The sequence below is a fragment of the Hemitrygon akajei genome, chromosome 4 (assembly GCF_048418815.1).
Source record: "Hemitrygon akajei chromosome 4, sHemAka1.3, whole genome shotgun sequence".
In the NCBI taxonomy this organism is placed as follows: Eukaryota; Metazoa; Chordata; class Chondrichthyes; order Myliobatiformes; family Dasyatidae; genus Hemitrygon; species Hemitrygon akajei.
In genome coordinates this window covers 130,265,158-130,287,642 of record NC_133127.1, presented here as the reverse complement: position 1 = coordinate 130,287,642, position 22,485 = coordinate 130,265,158, and the positions used below count along the sequence as shown (strand labels likewise).

The 22,485-nt window shown below is 40.6% G+C and overlaps 1 protein-coding gene across 3 annotated transcripts in view; it reads right to left on the bottom strand.

Annotated features, from left to right (window-relative positions):
- The window catches only part of maml2 (mastermind like transcriptional coactivator 2), a 356,799-nt gene that overhangs the window by 139,785 nt on the left and 194,529 nt on the right, over positions 1-22,485 (bottom strand). The window lies entirely within an intron of this gene.

Genomic DNA, 22,485 nt, shown 5'->3' with positions numbered 1-22,485 from the left:
CCTGAGGCTGCTTGGCCACATTTGCTAGAAGCAGAACTGTTTGTTCTTGTGACTAACACACAGAGACCAGAGGCCCTCTGGAGCTGAGCTGGGCACCACCAGGAGTTCTGTCATTTGTTCACTGCTGTCTTTTTGACTTAACATAGGGAAAGGATTTAGCTGTTAAATTGACACATTCTTTTTTAAATACCTTGCACGACACAGCGGAGAATTTTCAGCCTCTTAACTGATTAATTCTATCACTGATGAGATACAGAAAGCAATTCATAAGAGATTTTATTACCCTGCTCGCTGCCACTCATGCTGTGGCACAGCCCGCAGTCCTGTGGGAAGACAGTAGGTAGGAAACAAGGAAAGTGTGAATTGGATAATCTACGTGGCAGACAGTCATAAAATACATGAATAGCCAGGTGGATATCAATGTTAAGGCAAAATCTGCTGTAATTTTTACATACTCAAATTCTGTATGTGATTACCGTTACATTAAAAAAAAGCAGACAAAATCATAAACAGAGAAATCTGAAAGAAAGATATGACATAATGTTGTAGGGATTGTCTCTGAATTGAGTTGTCTTTTCCTTACACAGCATTAGGAATACTGAAAAGGGCACGGTAAGGAACGGTGTCACTGGAACTCGTTCCGAGTCGACCCAGACACCACATACTGCCCCTAGCAGGTGGGGGGGGGGGGGGGGGGAACCCGGTTCTTTCCATTTTACTTCACACATCTGTTTGGATTATTTAATATATTGTGCACCAACAGTTTGTGGTTACAAAGATGTTTATATTATTGACGAACACCCAATCTACCATAAACAATTTCTAGACCTGAGCAGCACACATTGAAATTAAATTACTTCTTAGGCCTGTGCGATGAGTGGGGTGAGTACATACAGAAATTCAGACCTGAATGTACTTCTTGTAAGCAGATCGGAAAATGTTTACAGTACAGGTGAGTACTGCTTGAAGTTCAAAATTGCTAAATCCACAAACCACTGACATGATGTTACAAAGGTGCTGGGAAGGTTCCCAGTGAGGCACAGGTCTCTCTGCATGTCACAAACAGTTCTGAGAAGTGACCTCACATGTGCAATGAACAAAAGTTAATGAAAAATAGAAAAACACTGCATAAAGAAAAAACTGAAGATCTTGACTGTGTATTGAAAGAGAGGATTTGTCAGCGCCGGAGTGAACATAGGCCACTTAACGGTAGGCTGACCGTGAAACAAGCACAGATCTATCATGACAAACTGAAAATTGAAGGTAATTGTGGATAATCAGCAGGCCTGGTTGCAGAAATTTAAGAAAAGGCCATCATTAAATTTTTAAACATTTTTTAAAAATTTTAAAGATAAAGCGTCTGCTGATTGTGAAGCAACAGATAAATTCATTGGTAAGTTTGTGAAGATTGTAACTGATGAAATCAAACACCAGAACAAGTCTACAATGCTGATTGTTTTCATACCTTACATAGAACTTAAGAAATGTAAAATACAAATACAGTGTAATGTAGCCTTTTAATCAAAACACAGCATCGTAGGGCGAGACTGAAAGCCTGCCGTTTGTTGTTTAATAGCTGATTCAGGTGTTCTCCCAATGCTGTTGTGCAGCTTTTGTTACCCTGCACACATTATATTTTCATTATCTTAATGGAATGTAATAATTTTTATTGATAAGTGCATATTATTTATTGTCATACAGCATGGAATAGGCCCTTTGATCTGCACCGCCCAGTAATCCCCCAATTTAATCCTAACCTAATCACAGGATAATTTACAATGACCAAATTAACCTATCAAAAGGTACGTCTTTGGAATGTGCAAGGAAACCAGAGCTCCTGGAGGAAACCCATGTGGTCATGAGGAGAAGATCCTTACAGGCAGCGGCGGGTATTGAACTTGGGCTGCTGATAAGTAAAGTGTTGTGCTAACTACTACGCTATCAGCCATGCCCCACTTGTTTATGTGTGATAAACAAGTGTAAGAGTAAGACTGCTTCCCGGTAGCACATAAGTTCAAAGTCAGAAATGATAGCGATGCCAAGCTATCTCATTTTATATTCCAAAATCACACAAAATCCAAAATCCAAAACACTTTCAGCCCCAAGCATTTCAGATAAGGGGTACTCAACCGGTATTAACTTTTCTGAAGCAAGTTATTCTTTATCTTTGCTTCTCTCTTCTTCTAGTCGTCCCTCAACTATTCATAATACCCATCTCCTTCCATAAAGCTTTTGTGCCTGTGAACTCCACCCAACAAATCATTCCTATAACTTTTTTTTAAATGAGGTGCATTTGTCAAAAGGTTGAAACATCTGTAGAGCATCTTTCATGTTAACAGCATTACAGGGAAGGGCTGGGTGATTTCAGAACAAAAAGCGTTGACAGACACTGTAGATAAAAATCAGCTTGAAGAAGCTTCTGAAGATGTGGAAAATGATAGATGATTGAAAAACTCCAAACAGGCACTTTGAGAAGAATGGAATGAGATGACTGTAGACTATCAAGGAACACTTCGAGGAACATAAATGGGAGAGCAATGTCAGAGTGTAGGCCCTAATCTTAATGGCTGTTGCATTTGCTGCATGGAAATAGTCCACAATTGGAAAAGTCCTCCTTGTAAACAGATTGATCCTTCCAATAACTGAATTATATTTGAGACTTGTATTGCCAAACTAATTACTGTCCTCTAGGTACAGATAGTCACAATTGTTTTTTTTTAATAATGCTGCCTCGAATTCACTCCTGGTCAGCAACTCCAGGCAACTCCAGTAAGTTCCGGAAACGGAGAACAGAGCACTGATCCTTCAATGTATCTTCTCCTTCTTGAGCGACCATTTGGGATCAAGGATGAACGGATATTGAACCCATGAACACTACCTCACTATTTTTGCAATACTTTTTTAATTAAACTATTTAATTCTCAGTTTTTCAAAATTTTTATGTATTGCATTGTATTGCTGCCGCAAAGACAACACATTTCACGACATTTCTGGTGATAGTAGACCTGATTCTGATTCACTTCAGTGGAGCAGAAGATGTCAGTGTAGGAAATCTTTTATGGTGTGGTGACAAATTCACACCATTTATAAAACAGACTTGGCCAAGCAAAATCTTGGTTTAACTAACATCAAGGAGACCCAAGATAATTGGAGACTAGGCTCTGTTGCATAAGTCAAGCAAGAAGTGTAAATGGACACACACAACTGACTATACAATACTGAACATAGCCATAGGGAGTACTGTATATCACCCTGGAAAGCAGAAACCTATTTCCTCACCTTCACTTTCAATGTTTACTCTTCCACAGAATGAAATTAGGACATAATAATGAACCCACGTGGAGGCAAATTCAATAAAAAGCTTTTGTGCGTTGAGTGGCAATGACAAAACCAGGAGCCCAAGGAATTTAAAGCAGGTTTTATTTATTAGTGGTGGGTAACAAGATTAGCAAATGCATGTCAAATATTCAAACCAGTTTTCTTTCTTTCCCTTATTTGATTCCCTTTGAGCTATTTATATATTAAGGCTCATACTTTTTGCTACTGACAAATTACAAGGCAATTGGAATTTAGATGGTTTGTTATTTTATTATATCAAACTTTAAACTCTAATCACTGTTGAAATGAGGTCCTAACATTGTGATACAGGTAGTTTTAAGACCTGAAAATGCAGAGTATGGTAAATTTTATCCCCCACGTGATTCACTGATATGGATGCTGGGACCAGCTACCTATTCTTTTGGAATGCAAACATCTTGCTCACTCCAACTGCAACTGGTAACACTGTGGAAACAATGGGCAAAGCATAACAGAAAGCAGGTTCACCTGTAGAATTGGAAAAAGTGTGCAAGCACAGGTTGAAAATTTGCTGCCATATGGAAGACAACGTGTTGGAATAAATGGGTCACTTTCAGCAGGGAGGGATGTTACTAGTGAAGCACTCGGGGATCAGTTCTTGGCCTCTAACTGTTGTACTATTCACATTAATGACCTGGAGGGAATGAAATGTAAGGCTTTCAAATTTACCAAGGTCTGAAAATAGTTGGATGGGCATGTTGTAACGAGGACATTGTGATTCTGCAATGAGACGTAGATACACTGAGTTTCAAGGGAGCAAGAGAACTATAACCCCACAAGGGAAACATCACAAGTGAGACATAAGCCAAATTATTGTGACTTCTGAATTGCTGGAGAGCAGACTATAAGAGCTTTACAGTATATTCATGATTATTTATCATGTCATAATGGATAATATTTGTTGGCCAGTGGTGTAGTGATGTCCGCATTGGACTTCAAGGCAAGTGGTTGAATCCAGCCAGCTCCTTGCAGGCTTTCCGTCCGTGCTGGGCGTCAAGCTGGCAACTCGGCCTCGTAAAAAACAGACAGATGCTAAAGAAATGGCGAGGTTGCTGCCCGATGCACCACAAGGTGCGGAGAGGAACAGCAAATATATAAAAGGGTAGTGACTCAATAACTGACAGGAATAAAACCCTATTTCCCTGGTAACAATGTGCTAGATAAATTTTATAATGTCAGCAATCCAACTCTACTTTATGACTATTTTCACCACCTCACTTCAGATATCAGCAACAAAATGATGCAAGTGGAAACAGATTAATAATATTTAAACATAATTATATGCTTTCTCAAAATTGCTTTTCTATGAGTAAAATCTGTAAATGCTTCTTCAAAATTTCTTGGAAAGTAATTATACAATGTAATGGCTTATTGCAATTTGCTTCTGTGATGAAAATAAGAGTAACCTCAATGCAGACCATCAGAAAGACTGTCCAGAACTCTCTATAGTCTCTGATATGCATCTGAAGATGCAAGAAAAGCTCATAACATAACGTTAATGTAATTCATAGGGTTTAATTGTCTGCTAAGAGTAAAGCTTGTATTTAAAGCCTTTATCCTTTCCCCCTGAAATGTTTAGTTCTGATTGCTATTTTAATCCATGACAACATTAAACAGGTTCAATGCAGCCTTATTGATCAGAGATTACCTTGTGATTAAACTCATTATGTTCCATCGGAATTGTTAAAACTCAATATTAGTTCAGCAAACACAGTTTTAGCTGTTACTGAAATTCTGGGGTATTTCAATTTCAATCTTTACACGCAGATCTCAAAAGCCCTTTTGCAGATGAACAGACTGAAAGAAAGGATTAGGGGTAAAAATTCAAACTGAACCTTAAGCAACTGAAATCAATCTATTTGACCTCATTTGGAAAATCCTCCAATGTTATTAGGTGTTTAGATTTACTTGTCTCTGTGTCATCAACGCTGTCTCAGCAGGGGGGCGGGCAGGAACTATTGACTCAAGTTTAAGAAGCTGATAGCGCTTAGAGTGTCCCCTGACTAAAATTATCAGTGGTTAGTCCCTATCTTCACCCTTCTGTCCTCTTCTACAGCCTCTAATGTGGTTGACCAAACAATTCCTCTCTGAAGTCTTGCCTTAATTGTCCAGTCAAGTGGGACTGTGCTAAATGCTGCTTCCAGTCATGTCCAGATTACAGCAAACTGAAATCCCTCAATAGTTTGGACCTCAATTGAAGGATTGAGGGTTTGATAACTCACTTAGGACTTTGCGCTCTTCCATTTCTGTTGTATGTAGAACATAAAAGAGTACAGCATAGGAACAGGCCTTTCGACCCACGATGTTGTGATAACTAATTTAAATTGGCAGTCGAATGCCCAACTGAACAAATACAGTCTGCCTACACAATGTCATTACCTGCACATTTACACACTACGAGCCTCTTATTGTACTTGCCTCCACCACTAGCACATTCCACCTTAGTGTAAAAAACTTGCCCAGCACAGTTCCTTTTAACTTACCTCTCGTCTTAAACGCCAATCTTTACTATTAAAAATTTCAATCCTGGCTGTATATTTTATCTATTCATCTGCTAAACCTCTTTCAGATCTCCTCTCAGCCACCTTCACTCCAGAGAATGTATCTCAAGTTTGTCCAACCTCTCCTTATAGCTCATACCCTCTAATCCAAGTAGAATCCTGGTAAACCTCTTCTACGCTTTCTCCAAAGCCTGAACACCCTTCCTAAAATGGTACAACCAGAAATTAGTGCAATACTCCGGATGCATCCTAACTAGAGTTATGCAACTAACAAATTATGCCCTTTTGCACTAAGGAGGTCCTAGTTTATATTAGGGAAGCTGAAGTCACTCCCTATGACAACTCTGCACTACACCTTTCCCTAATCTGCCTGCAATATCTGTTCCCCAATGTCCTGATTGCTACTGGGATGGGGGTCTGTGCGGTCATCCTATCACACCTTACTTATTTTTGAGTTTTATCCATCTAGTCTCGGTGTATGAGCCCTCTATTTTGTCTCCAATGAGTGCAGCTGTAATATTGCCCCTGATTTATAGCACAACGCCCCCTCACCCCTTTCTACCTCATTCTCTATCTTTTCTCAAACATCAAAACCCTGGAACATTAAGCATCCATTCCTGTCCCTCTCCTAACAAATTATTGTCATGGCCACAATCTCAAAGTTCCACATACTAATCCATGCTTTACTTCATCACCCTTACTTACAGCACGCTTATCATTAAAATACACATACTTTAAACTTATGTATCATTATGTCTGTTACTTTGTTCCTGCCTGTTTTTAATGGTCATCAGCCTTCCTCTCAACCCGTCCACTTTCTGACCTGGTACTCTGATTTCCATCCCCCAGCTGAGCTATTTTAACCCCCCACCCCTCACCATCACCCTTACACAGGTCACCCTGCCCCAGAAGGGATTCCAATGATCCAAGCATGTGAAACACTGCACACTTCCATCAGCCATACATCCATCTGTTCAAAGTACATTTATCATCAAGATTATACAACCTTGAGATCTGTCTCCTTATAGACAGCCGCAAAACAAAGAAACCCAAAATAACCCATTAAAGAAAGAGATCGTCAAACATCCAATGAACAAAGAGGGGGAAAAAATTCATGCAAACAATAAAAGTAAGCAAATAGCACTCCGAACTGAAGTTTTACAAAAGAAGCCACGGGTCACTGCTGCTGGAGTAGGCCAAAGCCTCAGTTCATTGTAGAGCTGAGAAAATGTCGCATTGAGGCACCAGCAGCAATCCAGAGGTTGCTACCTTCAAAGTCTTGCTTTTCAGCCTCTTTCCTAACTCCCCGTACTCAATGCACAGGACATTTCCCCCCTGTCTACCCACACCATTGGTATCAGTGTGTACTATGACCTCTGGCTACTCACTCACCCTTCCCCTGGAGAATGTCCTGCAGCCACTCTTGAGGCATCTACGACCCTAGCAACCAAGAGGCAATGCTCCATCCTATCGTCTCCTTCTTGGCCCTAGAATCTCCTGTCTGTTCCCTCAAACTATCATGCCTCCTATCACCATTTCACCGCCTGTCTTCACTTTCACTGCTGAGCCTCACAGCCAGCCACAGTACCACTGACCTGACTGCTGCTGCTGTGCCCCAATAGGTATACTTGTTGCTAAGGGCAATGGCCACAGGGGAACCCTACACTGTCTGTCTCTTCCACTGCTCTCTCCTGGAGGTCACTCAATAACCTGCAGCCTGTATCCTCGCTGTGACTACCTCACTACCCCTCTTGTCCATGCTGTTCTCAGCACCCTCCGTTCACACGGTCAGCCAGAAGCTCGCAGCTGGGTGAAGTTATCAGGGACGCTGGGAGGCTCCCTGATCTCAGGCAGAGCATACGGTCGCTCGAACGGACATTCCTGCTATCATAATAGGGATGAAAATTCTAAGGAAAACCACACCTGCATCTATCTGCTCAGCCTTCTCTGTCCAAAACCTGCTAATCAAAACAGCAGCGCATATACTCAGCACAACACTAACGCCTCAAACAGGCCCTCTGCGAACTGACCGCTCTGTTCCAGCCTGCTTCCCTTTCACACCCACCAAAAAAAATTGAACAATCAAGCTCCAAACTGCAAAACAACTTTCAAAAAGCTGCTGGCTCCTCTCCGCTGTTCCTTTGGCTGCTGCAACTAGACAATTTGGATAATCAAGCTGTTAACTGAAAAGTTAAGAAAATCTACGGCCAACTTGTTTTGCTCAAATTTCCAGCATCTACAGATTTTCTCTTCTTTGTTTCATCCTTCACAGCTTCAGGAATGCAGAGATCCCTGACCATCATTCCGACCATCAATGAGCTCTATTCTACAGTTGATACAAACATTTTAAGGTGAGAAGCAGATGTATCCCCTACCTTTTCAATCAGGTTAAAATGGGATAAAAATCAGCACTAGGCTAAATTTAAATATATCAGAATCTTGAAAGCCCACTTTAAAATCTAGAACAGAATTTGTTGTTCTCCAACATTGCAAAAAAAAATCAAAGCACAACATTAAAAGTTCTCATCATTAAATGAAGTGATTCTAAACCAGATACAGTTCTCCTGGGCCTTGTGAAATGAATTTATTCCTCTTCTTCAGTCAATGTTAGCATTAAAAGTTGTGCTGCTAACTGAAATACAACTGGTACTAAATGTAGCAGGCACTTATTAAAAGAGCTATTTCTTCCTGTAAAAGTCCTTTGGAAGAGCAAACATCTGAAGACTAATTTGTAGCATTCAAATAAAGTTGAGGTTATTTGTAAAAAAACACAAAATGCTGGCAGAACTCAGCAGGCCAGACAGCATCTATGGAAGGAGGTAATAATGATGTTTCGGACCGAAACCCTTCATCAGGAGTGAAGTAACATGGGATGGTCGAAGGGGGATAAGAAGTTGGGGAAGGGATAAAGTAGAGAGCTGGGAAGTGATAGGCTGAAGGGAAATGGGCTAGGGGGAAGGTGGAGAATTATGGGAAATAAAAGAAAAAGAAAGGTAGGGCTGGGGGGAGATTATAGTGAGGGGGGAAAAAGAGAGAGAAAGGGAACCAGACTAAAATAATAGATAGGGATGGGGGTAAGGGTGGGGGGCAGGGGTATCAACGGAGGTCAGTGAGTTGAATGTTCATGCCGGCAGGCAGGAGGCTACCTAGGCGGGAGATAAGGTATTGCTCCATCGACCTGCGTGTGGCCTCATCTTGACGGTAGAGGAGGCCATGGACAGACATGTTGGAGTGGGAGTGGTCTGTGGAATTGAAGGGAGATCCCGCCACTGCTGGAGGACTGAGCACCGGTGTTCGGTGAAACGGTCTCCCAGTCTGCGGCAGGTCTCCCCAATGTTTAAATGGCCACACCGGGAGCACCGGATACAGTATATCACCCCAGTTGACTCGCAGGTGAAGTGGTGCCTCACCTGAAAGGACTGTCTGGGGCCTGGGATGGTGGTGAGGGAAGAAGTGTGGGGGCAGGTGCAGCACTTCTTCCATTTGCAGGGATGAGTGCCCGGAGGGAGGTCGGTGGGGAGGGATGGGGGGGATGAATGGACAAGGGAGTCGCGTAGGGAGCGATCCCTGCGGAAAGCCGAGGGTGGGGGGGAGGGGAGAGTGGTTGGTGGTGGGATCACGTAGGAGGTGGCGGAAGTTACGGCAGATTATGCGTTGGATCTATAGGCTGGTAGGGTGATAGGTGAGGACCAGGGGGACTCTATCCCTGGTGGGCTAAGCTGGTAGGGTGATAGGTGAGGTAGAATCTGGTTCACCTCTGACCTCCTTGATCTAAATAAACTATCTAAGGTATTAGGGTGTTTTGAAGGTTAGAACATATAGTAAGCAACTTCAGATCTGGATATGGACTGTAGATTAAATTTTAAATGCAGGTCTGAACAATGAGCTCCTTCCTAAGAGCTGTGAACCACAGTTAATTGGAAGACCAGACAATACTGGTTTAAATTCATTTGGGTGTCTGTAGTGCAGTTGCAAAGAGGGAGGTGTGAAGTTTGTGTGTAGTTAGAACCATACCATAGAACACTACAGCACAGAAAACAGGCTGTTCGGCCCTTCTAGTCTGTGCCAAAACTTTATTCCGCTAGTCCTATTGACCTGCACCCAGTCCATAACCCTCTAGACCTCTCTCATTCATGTATCTATCCAATTTATTCTTAAAACTTAAGAGTGAGCCCACATTTACCATGTCAGATGGCAGCTTGTTCCACACTCCCACCACTCTCTGAGTGAAGAAGTTCCCCCAAACCTTTCCCCTTTCACCATAAAGCCATGTCCTCTCATATTTATCTCTCCTATTCTAAAAGGAAAGAGCCTACTTGCATTTACTCTGTCTATACCCCTCAAAATTTTGTAAACCTCTATCAAATCTCCCCTCATTCTTCTGTGCTCCAAGGAATAAAGTCCTAACCTGTTGAATCTTTCCCTGTAACTCAACTCCTGAAGACCCAGCAACATCCAAGTTCAAAGGACGCACTGTGGTTGCATTGTAAATATGGAATTGCCCTTCGATCTTTAGCATATAAAATGTTGTGTAGTATTTGGTCAATTAGGCCTCTTCCTCCAAAAGGGTCTCAATATGATGCTTGCTATGTCCCATTTTATCGAATAAAGAAAGAGACTACTTCATATCTACCAGCTAATTCTCTCCAGTGACTTTGTTCACACAACAACATAAAGTACTAAAACTGAAGTGAACTAAATTAGCAATGAACACTCACCTCCGTAAGATAGCACTGCAGCTCACACAAAAAAAACTAGTCAAATGAGTGAATGACTGAATTCGGAACTCACTGATAATTTTGTTTATGAATGGGCTGCAAACAGACAGTAATCATCAACAAATATATCATCTTTTATTTTCTTACGCCAAATTTCCAAAACTGTTCACTATTCAATGGTGGATTTGTCTTGAATATTTACATAGGGTGACTATGAAGTAAAACATTGAAGTTCCAGAATGTATGCATATGGTTCATTAACATCCATAAGTGCTTATTATGCACTGAAGAATGCAAACTACTTGTGCAAAATGTAAGATGCATATTGGTTTCAACACTGGTACCAACTAGAATGAGAACAGGCATGCCTGAATCAACATGACAAATTTGTATTTTGGGCACACCCACAAGTGGGACTTAATTTTTCAAAATATAGATACAGTAAACTGGAATAAGGATCTGGGCCCTGGCTACACAGAATAATGTTCATAAAACAGGACAAAATTGGCAATATGGTGGAGAGTGGGAGAGAAATTCTGTCCCTTTTATTTATTTCATTTAGAGGTACAGCATGATCACAGGGCTACTGGCCCAATGAGCCCCCGCCGCCCAATTACCCCCATGTGAAGAATTAGCCTTCTAACCCATACATCTTTGAAATGTGGGAAGAAGCTGAAACACCCAGAGGAAAGCCACACAGTCAAAGGGAGAATGAAGAAACTCCTTACAGACAGCGGTGGAATTGAACCCGTGTGTCTAGCACTGTAATAGCGTTATGCTAACCGCTGTGTTACATTTGGACTGTGCCACCTGGGCATTATAGCTGCTGAGACCTGGTATGAACTGGATAGCACCTGATTTATTTCAGAAGACGGTCTGCCAGTTATTCTTGGAGACGCACCAGGACGTTTAATAATGTGACGTTCTAACCACTTGAAATAAGATCTCATAACACCAGATAACAACTTCTACACATGTTGTTACAGTGACCTTCAACAAATGGTTCACCTGCAGCTAAGAAACTTTAGTTGTGGTTTTGTGCCAGCAGCGTTTAGCGAAGGCCACCAAGAAACAGATGAAAAAGAGAAACCAAAGAAAAGGAAAAGGGAAGAAGGAAGCTGTATTCTCCGTTTCTAGCCACAAACCTCCTTTCCACCGATCTCCAGCTGTCCGCAACCTGACCACTAGCCCACGAAAAGGAGCTAGGAGCCCTTAAGATATGTGCCACTTGAGTGCCCCTAACTCCATTCCTCCAGAGCCCCCATTTCACTTTGGCCAAACAGAAGGAAAGCTTGACCCCTTGTTTTCGCTTCGGGCTTTTTACCTGTATATGAGGAAACAAGGGATTTGCTTCTCATCAACATTTTGGACTGTGAATCCACATTCCTGCAATTTCACACTGAAACATTAGCTTGGAATTTGTGTCCTTGTCACTGCTGTGACGTAAGCCCACAACTCGCTTTCTGGTCCTGCAGTGAACATGCTGCTGACATTCTACTATATATGAATTTTGCAAGACTCTTTTCTTTTAAAATCATCATCCAAGGCTACCAGAGTTGCAGCACTTCAACTTATGAGGGCCATTAAGACACGAGAACACAAGAAATAGGAGCAGGAGTAGGACAACTGGCCCATCCCTTAATTCCCCTACAATGCAAAAATCTATTCAACCTTGTCTTGAATATATTTACTGAGGGAGCCTCCACTGTTTCATTGGACAGAGAATTCCATAGATTCACCACTCTCTGGGGAAAGCAGCTCCACCGCATCTCCATCCTAAATTTACTCCCCCGAATCTTGAGGCAATGTCCCCTAGTTCTAGTCTCACCAACCAGTGGAAACAACTTTCCTGCCTCTATCTTATCTATCCCTTTCATAATTTTATATGCTTCCATAAGATCTCCTTTCATCTTTCTGATTACAGCAAGTATAGTCCCTGGTGACTCAATCTCTCCTCATAATCTAATCCCTTCATTTTTGGAATCAACCTGGTGAACCTCCTCTGCACTGCCTCCAAAGCCAGTATATCCTTCCTCAAGTATGGAGACCAGAACTGCAGGCAGTACTCCAGGTGCAGCCTCACCAGTACCCTGTACAGTTGCAGCATAACCTCCCTGCTCTTAAATTCAATCCCTCTAGCAATGAAGGCCAACATCCCATTTACCTTCTTGATAGCCTGCTGCTCCTACAAACTAACCTTTTGTGTTTCATGCACAAGCACTCCCAAGTCCCTCTACACAGCAGCATGCTGCAATCTTTTACTATTTAAATAATAATCTGATCTTCCATTTTTCCTTCCAAAGTGGATGACCTCGCATTTACCAACATTGTGGTCAAGTACAAATATATTAGCATCGATCTCTCAAGCAATCTATTTGCTGACTGCACAAATCATTTATTTCACAGTGATTACATCTGTGCAGAGAGTCTAATTGTTACTCAGTCTGGAGTTCTTAAGTTTCATGTTATTTTACTAAACTTTAAGCTTAATACTGAGATCTTGTTATTGGCAAAATACAATGGTTAATTTTACAGGTATAATTACATTCTTATTTTTTTTTAAAGATATTTCCCCGTCCCAAGTGAAGAATTTATAAACCATTTGAAATTGCTCACATGTGTAAACTACTGCAGTCTTTTCGAGAATTGTGAACAAACAATGTTGTTAAATAGGGGTTATTTCTATCATTTTGACCTAGTGAAATGGTACACCAGGATGGTGTGTTAGTGGAAAAGATGATGTTCCCATTATATTTTTACTCTTGGACTTCTAGGTGGCAAGGAATTCGGAGCTGGAACACGTAGTCACGTGCTGCTGTTACAGAGCATTACTAAGATAAATTATGGCTCCACGAGAAGTGATACTAAACCAGTTTTCTGCATAATACAAGGTCACTGGCAGGCCATCAATTGACCATCCATTATAACCAGGATTTAGTGTAATCCAATAGTCTTGTGCCATAACATCCCACAGAATGTTACATGAATGCTGTCTTTGTTGTACTTTACGTGGAAGATATGACTCATACCAGACTCGGGCAGAATCCAAACTCTAAGAGCCAGTAAATGCTTCACTTTATTGGCTCATTCTCTCCCCTGCTCTGCTGTTGTCAGCCTCTGAAGTATAAATTGCATTTTGCAAGTTTCAACAGCTTTGTGTTAAAAAAGAGCCACTAGACACAGTTTTAGACAATATTTTTGCTATTTTCTTTTATTCAAATCAACAACATTAGCTCTCTGACTGAGTTCTCACCATTTTAACCGACTATTATACTTCAAGTTCTTAAATCAAGCAAATCTCTAAGCACACACTCTTTTAAAGGAGACTGGGGAAGAAAGTAAGAGTCTCTTGTTCAAACTTATGCAAAAGATAAATTACACTTGTACAGTTTCACCAAATGGCTGTGTAACAATCACTTCCACTTTAAGTAGGGGAGAAAGCACACAACATAAATGTGTCTGACCTGTAACCTGCTCAGTGCAATGGTATTTCCAAGCTCGGACTCATTTCAATATGGCCAGGGAGACAGAGATGCCATCAGAATAGTTTTTTCCAATAATGCCGGAGGCATTCCAGGTCTAAATCAGGCAAGCCACAGCCAGCAGAGAGTGAATCAGTATCAGGTGATTTAATCGTAAGGCGGGGTAGCAGTGACGCCTTATTGTTATACACTCAAAGGATGTGGGTATCACTGACCAGGACAATTTTTTCAACCAGCCCCCAACTGCTACTGAGAAGCAGTGGTAACTCTCTGGAATTCTCTATTCCAGTGGGCTAGGAATGCCCGTGCGCTGAGTATAATCAAACCTAGGACTAAGCAGGGCACGGAGTACAGGGAAAGGACAGCGTTAATTTGAAGCCTTGGATCAACCGTCTTTGTCAAGAAGCAGTATAGTTTGTATCTGCTTGAAATCATCATGTTTTTAAAACGAGCCAACCTCTTGAGCCACTCAATTCTGTACAGACAAAGCGCCAGTGGAGGCTTTTCCAGAGGTTTGCCCGTGCAATGATGAAGGAATGGAAATTGTTTGGAAGTTAAGATGCTTAGTGGTATGGAGGTAACATGAGATAACGGTACAATGCTGCCTTAGTGTGTTCTTGGTCATACTACTCAAATAAAGATATTTGCTGCCCAATTTAGGAATGTATTGCTCTTCCTGTATCTGTACTAGATATAAAATCCTGCAATTTCTAATGCACCAGCATTGTGGGAGTTAATTCAACTGAAAAACTGCAGTGGTTCAAGAAGGCAGTTCACAAGCGTCTTAGCCAGCAATATTCAAGCCCTAGTTAAAACAGAGAAATCTGTGCATCATATCACAGCATCACTTTGGTCTTATTCACATACATCTGTCAACAACTTGCCTGGTACTTCAGTCAACTCATCCACAAACACAAAACTGAACACGATGAGTCAACGAGTTTCTGCTCTGTTTAATACAAAGTGACAACACATATTCAGAATCACAGCTTCACACTTCAGCAGGGGCAGATATATACACCATTTTTTGTTATTGGAATTTCCACTTTTCATCAAGAAACTCCCGGTCCTTACGGAATATTAAAGGACTACACTCACTCAGCTGACTGTCATTGAAACTGCAGATTTCCAACCCTTTTTCTATGAGGATACCTCAGGGGTCGCACTATGGATGGTAACACAGCAGGGCAGACTGCTCTCCCGTTTGGTGAAAAAAGGCCTTTGCTCGAAAGGCAAATGTGAGAGGCTTGTAATTTATTGAGATACAGCGTGGAAAAGATTTTTCCAGCCCTTCAAGCCTCACCGCCCAGCATCTCCCAATTTAACTCTAGCCTAATCAAAGGACAATTTATAATGACCAATTAACCTACCAACCAGTACATCTTTGGACTGTGGGAGGAAACTGGAGCACCCAGGGGAAACCTGCATGGTCACAGGGAGAACGTACAAATTCCTTACAGGCAACAGTGGCTGCATCCTGCAGGAAGGTTGAGCTTCGTGTATGATATAATATTACTGAGACCTCAGCATTACCTTTGCAAAATGAATGGAGGTGTAGTGTCAATAATCTGACCCAGCATCAAGTACTTTCAGGAGACAGGAGCTGGGAACACAGCTGTCAAGTTCCTACAGTTCTCATACAGCAAAAAAAAGGCAATTTTACCTACCACACCTGAGCCAATATTCTTGTGCAAGGGGAGGGGGCTTTGGGGAGTTGATGTTCTTGTTGCGTTTTTGTTCATTTTTATTATGTGGAGAGAGGGGATTTGGAGGCCGAGGTTCTTGTTGCATTTGGTGCAGGGGTGAGAGGGGTTGATGATCGTGTTGCTGTTCTTTTTTTGTGCGGTGGGGGTGGGATTGCTGTTTCTCTCTGAACTGACTTCCATAGTTTTCCTTTGTTTCGTGGTTATCTGGGGAAGAAGAATCTCAGAGGTGTATACTGCACACATACTTTGGTAATAAATGAACCTTTGAGCTGACCACTGAACACCCATTTACAACAATCCCGTTTCCCCTTCACTTGCCATCTATCTCAGTCAAAAGTAATTTACAATGACCAAACAGTCTGTGGTAGAGACCTGAAGCAATAACACCAGCTTTTTCAATAAAATGAAATAACTGCTTATCCAATACTTAAAATTGATCCAGCAGCCTGGAAATTCATCGACAGTGGAGGGCCAAGCTAAGAGGTGGAAGATGTAGCACAAAGGATTTGAGCAAAGAAACAGTGGTTGACATACAAGACCATGGACGACACTCAAATGAAATGTTTTAAAATGCTTTGTAAACATTCACATTATCTTAGAACAGAACATGTTCCATCCTCCAGCTTCTAATAAAACGTTTGTTCTTTTCTGATCAGCTGCATCTATAATATTTACCTTTAAAAAATAATTTGATTCCGATATTGATTGCTGATAGGTTGGGACAGCAGAGGTCATAATCATTTTCCACGCACAACAGAAAAAAAGATGTTTTTTTTTATATACCTTAGGCTGCTGTTCTTTCATTCTACATTCCTTTCCAAAATAGATCAATCCTAAAGTTAAACTCATCAAAAATCTCAGTTCTTTGAGGTAGTTCCAAAATATCCCTTTACTTTACAAGTTCTTCTTGACTTCATTCCTAGAAGGCCCAGTTTTAATGATAAGGCTGTGTCCCTTACTCTGAATATACACAACCATGGTTTCCTTTACTACTTACAGACCTCAATTATTTTCAACTTTGAATGCAAGAAAATGCTAGCCAAGTTTAGATTAAGTAAGGCTAGATAGGTACATCCTGATTTAACAAATCTGCTATTTCCTTAAAATTTATTATAGACTCAGTTGGATTTGTATTTTAATCATCCCACGTGGCCCTTCCCAAGTTTTCAATACATTTAAATATTTACTGTTAGTTGTGGTAGAGAATTCTTTTGCAATTTATTTTCTCACATATTCCCTCTTTTCAGCTCCTGTTACCTTTCTTTATTTATTCATTTGCGGGATGTGGGTGTTGCCAGCTAAGCCGGCATTCATTGCCTGTCCCTAGTTGCCTTTGAGTTACCCATTGCTGTTGTTCTTTATGTGTAAAAAAAATTGCTTCACAAATCTTTCAACTTTCCTCCTGCTCTCCTTAGATCCATGCCATTTAGTATTTCACATTTCCACCATCAGAAATGGAGTCCGACTTTCTATGCTTTCATACTAAAACCTAAGCCAGGCTAGGTTTCATCACTACAAGGTTTGCAAAGCAAGCTTTCTATCTTGTTTTAGCAGTAACCTTCAGCAGTGGCATGCCAATTATCAGCACTGGCCAAGGTCACCTCCCACTTCAGCAGGCTGGAATGACGGAAGATTCAACAAATCCAACAGTCTTCAAGACTGCAGTAATCGTATCTAACTTTGGTCTTCCTGGGCAATGGTGAAATTAATCTAAGCCAGGCCCTGTTATATCTGCAAATCCACTTTGACATTTACCAATGACATACCACTTCAAAAGCTGAGAAAGGTGCAAGAAGACCTCAAGGGAACCAAAAGATGAAATTCACTCAAATAACTGAGAGAGTTAGGTTCTGAGCAGAGACAACAGACAAAGGAAATGAATGATGCAGTCACTTATTTTAAGCATTGTGCACTGTGCACAAGAATAACAGACCCTGTACTGGTCCTGCCTTTTATAATTAGTACAAAAGGGAGCTGATCAGTCAAAGAAGGATGGCAATACCGTAATGTATCACAATGTGGTTCAGGTTTCACTGTTCTTTATTGTTCAAAAACATCACTATGTCAGAAAAAGATATAGCAAAGACACAGACCTTTCAGTCCACTGAGTGATAATGACTGTTAACCTCCAATTTAGACAAACAGCACCCAGGGTCAGGATTGAACCTGGCACTTGAGGCAAAGTCTCTACCAGCTATGTCATTATGCCACCTGGCTGGTTAATCAAATTCCACTGAGGGTATCAAGGATGTACCTGCTGGACTGCCTGTGATGAGAGACCTCTGACATTCCTGTCTTGGGCCTCCAACAAGGTCAATAATTGTCCCTTAAAAAGCAATAGTCAAGAGAGGTATCAAGTACTCATTTCACATCAATTGCTATTATCCTTGCCTCTTTTGGGCATGTACAAACAAATATGATTGAATCTTCCACCTACTATCTAGAATCATGTTAATTACCAATCACAATTTGAAATTGGAAACAATGGTCTATGTTAAATCCATGACCAAAGGCTCGATAATCAGAATGCACAGACTCCAGGAACAAGAGATGATATGGGAAAGTAAATTTTTGACACAGCAAACTACATAAGATTTGAAACAGGATTTACAGAGTTGTGGAAACAGCTGCAAAAAGTTTTCACAAGGAGCTGGGAATGGGACCATCAAGATTGCTTTTGAAAGAACTAGCCCAGACTAGGTAAACAGATCGGCCTCTTCTGTGCTACTACATCCACTGACTTGGGAACAATCTCAGAACTATTCATTCTAAGAAACTGAATAGAAATGTGGAGTCACCAGTTTAAATTTCCAGTTAAATACATTATACTTCTCTTTTTTAAGTTTCTCGGTGCAATCATCTGCGCCAAATGCGAATGTTCCCATTGATTAAGAGTACATGAAGCAGGTAGTGCTGATTCACTCTGCCATTTTCCTTCTTTTTCCAACAGAGAGTTTGTTTTTTTTAGCTCCAGGAAGTTCATAACCTTCAAGCAATGCACAGCTGTGTCACAATTTACAGTTTTCAGAAACATTGCCAATAAGAGAAATGAGAACAGTCAATATTCTGTAACATATGGAATCGGATTTTGGCAAAAAGCATCTAATCTAATGTGTACTCTCAAAATGTTGAACCTATGTGATTTACATGTGTGTGCAAAATGTTGCTAGCTAAACCAGATCCTGTTAACAGTCTGCAGTACACTGTCTCAACTAACATTTACAATCGGCAAAAAGGATAGGAATAACTTATTTTCAGTTAAATCAGCAGTGATTGTAAATACCAATCTGAAATCTTAATGCTTTTCCTATTATAAATGACTACCTCTCTATAGCAATAGTAGCTCAGCAGGGACAACCTGAAAACCATCAACGATGCTTGTTTTCTGTCAGAGATGAGAATGAGACAATGCAACAGCTCAACGCCATTATGTTGAAAAATGAATCATCATGGAGAACAATTGGTTGATTTTTCTCTGTTTTTGCAACCTTCCTCCCTGGCTTCCTGAAGGTAGTGACTAATGTCCTGAGGTGCCTTCCTGAAGTGGTTATTTTATATGAACATACCCTGGACAGTATCTCTACTGGCTTGCACAGAGCCTTCAGGAAACTCAAGAGGAAGCCCCATGAAAAAAAAGAGACTTTGCCATGTCCTTTAAGGGAGTTTCCCATTTTGTATTTGATAATGATTCTGTGAAACAGTGGGATATTTTTAAAGCATTAAAGACTATAAATGTAAGTGATTGGTGGTGGCAGCTCACTGATGAACTACAGAAAATATATCAGCAAGTAGAAGCCTCTACCTTCCATTGACTGGTGATCTGTAAATATTTGACCTTTCTCCAGCACTATTCCTCAACAACATACAGAAATTCAGGAATGTGTAAAAGCTGGTAATCATGATGTTTTTATCATCACATACAGACACTCTAACCCCAACTTCCTCACACCCAACAAGGCAGCAGACCATGACGATGATCCGCATTTACAACTGCTTTGTTCTTCTCTTTTTCTTTACAGTTTTGCTCAAAGAGTTCAGCATTTAAAAACTGCAGTACCTGAAAGTGGTTGTGCAGGATTCCAGTAAAGGAACAGGCCCACACAACATCAACCACAGTCATTGATATCTTTTGTAATCTCACATCTACTTCATTGACCTGAAAAATCCATGTAAAATATATTTCTGCAATTTGTAGCTATCAAAATACATAATCATGGTTTGCTGCAGAATTGTTATCAAAATTACACTACTTAAAATGAAATTTAATAACACCATCAGTTAACAATAGTAGCTTTGCAGCTACACTGAATTGCAGCATTTATAACTCCAGATTATGAGACTAACCATTTCCTGCAAATCTCTGGATATTCTACTGTTTGTAAAGTAGAATGCAATGGCATAGGCAATTGATTTGATGATCAGTGCTAAATAGTATTGAACTACAGAGTAAAGAAAAGTTCAGCGAAGGCTCAACTTACTTTCAGTAACTCCAGACTATTAATTCAGAGGCCTTTACTAATAGTTTAGTCAGACAGGGTTCAAATGCCACAGACATGTTTGGGAATGTGTACTCACAAAGTAGGAGACTTGTTAAAAATAAGTAAAATTATTTGCCTTTCCCTGGTCTAGCTGATATACATTATAGTTTCATATCAATTAACTTCTAACACCCCAATGGCTTCTAACATCGCAAAATCTAAGAAACAAGTCCATCAACTAGAGAAAGCAGCTTAAAGACAATAATTCCAAATTCTTACAGCTTTCCTAGGAACAAGTACACAAAAGCAACATATAACTCTTCTATTTTCACTGGATATGTTATTTGTGATTTTTTTTTACACCAGAGGGTAATGGTATCAGAATTATTACTGTAAAAAACACAATACTGTTAAAGAAGGTACAATGTTATTTTGCTACATTTTGGTGGGGGGGGGGGTAGCTTATAGGTCTATTCAGCTCACTTGATTAATAATGCCACAAAGGAATCTGAACCTGCTCCTCTCTGTGAGCATTTTTGTCAGCACCGAATGAATCAATGAATAATGCCAATGGCTGTTGTTACCATGGGCACAGGCACAACAGCCCCCTAATATCTCGCCCAACAGCCCAAGTTCCACTCACTAATTTCTGTAAAGCAGAAAGGTAAATCAACACAAGGAAGACAGTAAGTTATCACCATATGGCCTGAAAGGGATTTTTTGAAGCCATATGGTGATAACATACTGCTTTCCTTGATGCCATAAACTCTGCATATAGATGACATCTGTTTGAGTACTTCCAGGGAAGTTATAGCTGTTCGCAGGAGAGCCAAGTGTACATGAACATTGTCTTCTGGATTCACTGTGGAGCACAGAGTAAAAGAAAACTAATGACCTACACTAAACTGAGAATTTACAATACGTGATATCTTTCCAGTCTTGAATTCGCTCACGTCGTGACTTGATTTAGAACTGGAGCTATGCTTCCCATCTGCTATAATGAACCTTACTGAGCACCACCTCAGAAGATATGCAGACAGCCAAGGAACAAGTGGACCAGCAAAATGCATTAAACACAATTTTAAAAATTTAATCTACTGCACAGAATCACTGATTCTTCAGAGTTCTCGTTCTTTTTTAAGCATAGCAAGGTGTAACGCTGTGGTGCAGGAAATAGACTCTACTGTCCCAAAATCCATTCTTGGAGGGCAGCTATCCAAACTGTTTGGCAGAATAACAACAAAGGAAGAGATGTGTCTTTAATATCATCCAGCTCGTGTTAAGTTCTCACGATAGGTAACAGCAATATCCTCATATTCAGTTCACTCCTAAATGTTATGATATGGGAAAAACTGAACCAACTGATTTGCCTTATTGGTCAAATGAGCTGCCAAACAGCAACACAAACAAAAATAAATGTGTCTCAGGGCTTAAGTGTCAAGAAAAAACTCTCTCCTATTAGATTCCACCTTCTCCAGCCCTGTAATTCATTCACCAATCAACTTCCTAGCTCTTTACTTCACCACTAACCTTCCCCACCCCCCCCACCCGGTTTCACCTATCACCTTATGTTTCTTCCTCCCCTCCCCCCACCTTCCAACTCTTGACTCCTCATTTTTCTTCTTCAGTCCTGTCGACCAGTCTCAGTCCGAAACTTCAACTGTACTCTTCCTTTTCCATAGATGCTGCCTGGTCTGCTGAGTTCCTCCAGCATTTTGTGTCTGTTGCTTGGATTTCCAGCATCTGCAGATTTTCTCTTGTTTGTGAAAAAACCTCTCATATCTGTTAGATCAGTACATCCATAAATATCTACTATTTATCACTAAACACTGAATATTGCTGACTATGTCACTTATTTTAGAAATGGAAAGATGTGGGGAAACTCTTCAAGCCATTTAATGGCTAAAAGTTTCCAAGATCCAAAATTATGCTTTATTACAAAAATGTTCATGTGTTCTGAGTAGGAATCCTGCATGAAGAAATGACTCACGATGCAAGGTCCATTTTGTTGCCAACAAAAGCTGAACTTCAATTGTAGTCAAAACTATTTCAACTTCAAAATCAAAAGAAAACTTCAGAGGTTAGAAAGCTGGAATTAAAACGGTAAATGCTGGCAACACAGCAATTCAGACAACATTTGTGTAAAGAGCTGCAAGTCTGAGATCCTTCCTCAGAACTGGGAAAGAGAGGAAATAAGTTGAGTTTCAGTAGCAGAGAGATGGACAGAACAAAAGGATTATTAT